The sequence below is a fragment of the Mustela nivalis genome, assembly GCF_964662115.1.
Source record: "Mustela nivalis genome assembly, chromosome: 18".
Classification (NCBI taxonomy): Eukaryota; Metazoa; Chordata; class Mammalia; order Carnivora; family Mustelidae; genus Mustela; species Mustela nivalis.
In genome coordinates this window covers 42,511,706-42,516,663 of record NC_139037.1, presented here as the reverse complement: position 1 = coordinate 42,516,663, position 4,958 = coordinate 42,511,706, and positions in this window count along the sequence as shown.

Sequence of the window (4,958 nt, the reverse complement as noted above, 5' to 3'; positions counted from 1 at the left end):
ATATTCAGTCTGAACCTAACTGGATCTAGATCATCTAGATCATTTTATCAGAATACAGAGTTTCAGAAAATAATATTAAAAATATCTAGGATATAATCCAAAAATTACTTGATACAAAAGAACCAGGAAAATATGGTCAATTATCAAGGGAAAAGAAAATCAATGGATGCCAAAGTCTGGGATGCCGCGATTCAAATGTTAGGCAAATTGTCAGAGAAAGACTTTAAGACAGTTAACACTATGCCACATTTGACTCTTAAACTAAATGGAAATACAGAAGTTCTCAAAAAAGACAAACAGTATAAAAAGATCCAAAGGGAAATATTAAAACTGAAAAATACAGGACTCCTGGGTGGCTGTCGGTTAAGCTGCTGCCTTTGGCTCAGGACCTGGGATAGTGTCCTGCATCAGGCTCCTCGCTCGGCAGGGAGCCTGCTTCTCTCTCTGCCTTTGCCTGCCACTCTGCCTGCTTGTGTGCGCTCTCTCTCTCTGACAAATAAAAATCTTTTTTAAAAAACTGAAAAGGGTGCCTGGGTGGCTCAGTGGGTTAAGCCACTGCCTTCGGCTCAGGTCATGATCTCAGGGTCCTGGGATCGAGTCCCGCATCGGGCTCTCTGCTCAGCGGGGAGCCTGCTTCCCTCTCTCTCTCTCTGCCTGCCTCTCCGTCTACTTGTGATTTCTCTCTGTCAAATAAATAAAATCTTTAAAAAAATAAAAATAAAAATAAAGAAAATAAAAAATAAAAAAAACTGAAAAATACAATACCTGAAATAAAAAAATATTAGATGGACTCAATCGCAGAATGGAAATATCGGGAGAGTCAGCGAACTTGAAGATCAATAAAAAGTATCTAATCTGAGATGTGGGGGTGGCTCAGTCAGTTAAGCATCTGCTTTTGGCTCAGGTCATTATCTCAGGTCCTGAGATAGAGTCCCTCATTGGGCTCCTCCTTGCTAAGCCGGGAGCCTGCTTCTCCCTCTGCCTGCCACTCTCCCAGCTTGTGCTCTCTCTCTGACAAAAAAATAAAATCTTTAAAAAAGTATCCAATCTGAAGAACAGAGAAAAAAAGACTGAGAAAACAAAACAAAACAAAACAAAACCAGATCCTTAGCAAACCATGAGACAACAGCAAATGCTCTGAAATTTGTGTCGTTGGGAGTTCCAGAAATTGAGGAGGGAGATTGATGCAGAAAAAAAATATGTAAAAAAACAATGGCTGAAATTTGGCAGAAAACATAAATTTACAATTTCAAGGAGCTCAGTAAACTCCAAACAGAATAAAAACAAATAAAATCATGCCCAGACACAACATCAAATTGTTTATAACAAACAAACAAAATATTTTGAAAGAGCAAAGAAAAAGAGCACATTACAAATGGGGGAATAATGATTCAAATGGTTGTGGATTTCCCATCAGAAACATTAAAGACCAGAAGACAGGAAAGCAGAATGTTTAAAGAGCTGATAATAATAATAATAATAATAATAATAAGAAGAAGAAGAAGAAGAAGAAGAAGAGTCAAGCTATAACACCAGTGGAAATATCATTTGTGAAATTAGGTGAAATAAAGACATTCTTAGATGAAGGAACATTAAGAAAATTCATTACCAGCATCCTACTCTAAAAGAAATGCTAAAGAAATTTCTAAAGTGGGAGAGAAATGAAAGAAAGGGGGAACTTGGAACTTTAGAAAGTTAGAAAAAGCAGCATAGATGGTAAATACCTGGGAAAATATGATACTATTTTTCCCTTCTGAAACTATTTAAAATATGTATAACTTCAAAAAGTATTACATTGTGAGGGTTTTCATTATATGTAGATATAGTATGACAACAAAAGAATGAAATGGGGAGGCTTTAAGGCTTATATATTGTACTTGAATTTATCAGATATTGACTTTAAGTAAACTGTGACAACACAGGATTATATGTTGTAATACCCAGAGGAATCACTTTTAAAAAGTATTTTTAAATATAAAAATATAATCACTTTTTAAAATACAAAGAAATAAATCTATTTAGCTTTATTAGACATTAGATGTCTAACACATAAATTAAAATGTAACACTAAAATACATTCTAATGGAAAACTCTACTCACGGCACAAGTAACATCAAATGTGTAGGTCTCCCCCCCCCAACATCAATCAATTTTCCAACTCTGGACACCAACTGGTATTTTGAGTCTAATTATTTTTTTTTAAGATTTTATTTATTTATTTGAGAGAGAGAGAGAGCATGAGAGGAAAGAGGTCAGTGGGAGAAGCAGAATCCCCATTGAGCAGGGAGCCTGATGTGGGACTCGATCCCGGGACTCCAGGATCATGACCTGAGCCAAAAGCAGTTGCTTAACCAACTGAGCCAATCAGATGACATTAACTACTCTGGGTAGTTAGTGTCAGAACCCACAGGTTTAAGGGCTGAATCCCCCAAGATTCAGTTCAGACACTACTTTCAAGTAACGGGTCCCCAGGGTGCCCACATTCTGTCCAAGTTGGCTACAAAGTCCAAGGTTTCCATATATAAGCCCTCCCCCCTCCGCAATTCCAATAATTTGCTGGGTGGCTTACAAAACTCAGAAAAATGTTACTTATGTATCCAGCTCTATTTTAAAGGATATTATAAAGGATACAGATGAACAGCCAGTTGAAGACATACACAGGGCAAGATTTATGATTCCCAAGTATAAGAGCTTCTGTTCCAGTGGAGTTGGGGTGGACTACACCCTCCCAGCACCTGGATATGTTCACTGTGGGGATTCACAGTGCAGAGAGATAAAACCTGACTTGTATATACCTCCCTGAATGAGACTAATTGAAAAGCAAAGGAGGAGTGCCCGGAACACTGGGCCTCCTCTGAAGTTTCTTGGCTGAGTGAGGTGGGATTCTTACTGCAGCTCAAGGGTCTCATCCAGGGAGTAAATCTTTACATGCAGGATCCTGTAGTGGTCATGTACTTCGTGAACTCCTCGCCTTGCACGTGCAGTGTGTTAATTAAACTCACAATAAAAGCAGAGAAAGAGCTTGGCTTGAGGCCTTTTGCCACTAGAGCGTCTGGCCCCCAGGATTCCCCTTTCTCCTACTAAGGTGTTGGGAGTAATCTTTTCATGTGCCCTTTCAGGGTTTGCTGGCCAAACACAACTGTTCACTAACCCAGAAACTCTCCAAACCCCCTAGTTTAGGGATTTTTATGGAGGTTTCCCCATATAAGCATGATGGATTCTTAATTCAGTCTCCAGCCCCTCTCCCCTCCCTGGAGGACGAGAGGGTAGGACTGAAAGTTCCAATATTCCAATTATGGTTTGGTCTTCCTAGTAACCAGCCCCCATTCTGCAGCTATCTAGCAGCCCACCAAGAGTCACCTCTTTAGAACAAAAGATGCTTCTAGCACCCCTGTCACTCAAAAAATGACAAGGGTTTTAGGAGCTCTCTGTCAGGCACTAGAGACAAAGACCAAACAGATTATTTCTTACTATCTCACAATTTACATAATCCAAAGAAAACAGAATGGAGGGAATAGAAAAACAATACACAGAGAAGCCAACATAAAGCAAATAATAAAATGATAGACCTAAACCTAACCTTATCAATAATTACATTCAACATAAAGGGTCCTGGGAGGCCTGGATGGTTGGTTAAGCATCTGCCTTGGGCTAGGGTCATGATCTCGGGGTCCTAGAATTGAGGCCTGTGTCTGGCTCCCAGCTCAGTGGGGAATTTGTTTTTCCCTCTCCCTCTACCCCTCCTCCTGCATGTGGTCTGTCTCAAATAAATAAATAAATAAAATAATCTTTAAAAAAATGTGAAGAGTTTTAACACACCAGATAAAAGGCAGATTTTCTCTGTATTTTTAAAAAATTGTCCAACTGTATATTGTCTAAAGATATCCATCAAAGGGGTACCTGGCTGGCTCAGTGGGTTAAGTGTCTGCCTTCAGCTCAGGTCATGATCCCAGGATCCTGGGATCAAGCCCTGCAGGGGAACTTGCTACTCCCCTTCCTTCTGCCTGCTTCTCCCCTTGCCTGTGCTCTAGCTATAAAAAATAAAATAAAATAAAATAAAAATCCATCAGAAAGGGGCGCCTAGGTGGCTCAGTGGGTTAGGCCGCTGCCTTCGGCTCAGGTCATGGTCTTGGGGTCCTGGGATCGAGTCCCATGTCGGGCTCTCTGCTCAGCGGGGAGCCTGCTTCCTCCTCTCTCTCTCTGCCTGCCACTCTGCCTACTTGTAATCTCTCTCTGTCAAATAAATAAATAAAATCTAAAAAAAAAAAAATCCATCAGAAATACAATGATATAGCTAGGTTAAGGGTAAAAGGACAGGAAAAGATATGCCATATAAACACTACTAAAAATTAATTTGTAATAGTCATATTAATATCAGGCTTCATAGATTTCAAAACAAGAAAAATTACTGTGTATAAGTGACAGTGAAAATAATTTACAGAAATCTTGGGGACTTATGGGATACTATAAAAAAGTCCAACATTCATGTCACTGGGGCCCCAGGAGAAAAAGAGCATAAGACATGAACTAAAAAAATTTTTGAAGAAATAATAGCTAAACACTTCCCAAATTTGGTGAAAGACATAAATTACATGATCAAGGTAATTTTTTTAAAGATTTTATTTATTTATTTGACAGACAGAGATCACAGGTTGGCAGAAAGGCAGGCAGAGAGGGAGAGGGAAGCCGGCTCCCTGCAGAGCAGAGAGCCTGATGTGGGGCTCGATCCCAGGACCCTGAGATTGTGACCTGAGCCGAAGGCAGCGGCTTAACCCACTGAGCCACTCAGGCGCCCCTCAAGGTAATTTTTTATAAAGCTCTTATTTATTTGAGAGAGAGAACACGAGTCGGGGGAGGGGCAAAAGGACAGGGGAAAGCAGTTTCCCCACCCAGCAGGGAGCCCACCAGAGGATTCCAGGACCCTGAGATCATAACCTGAATCGAAGGCATACGCTTAA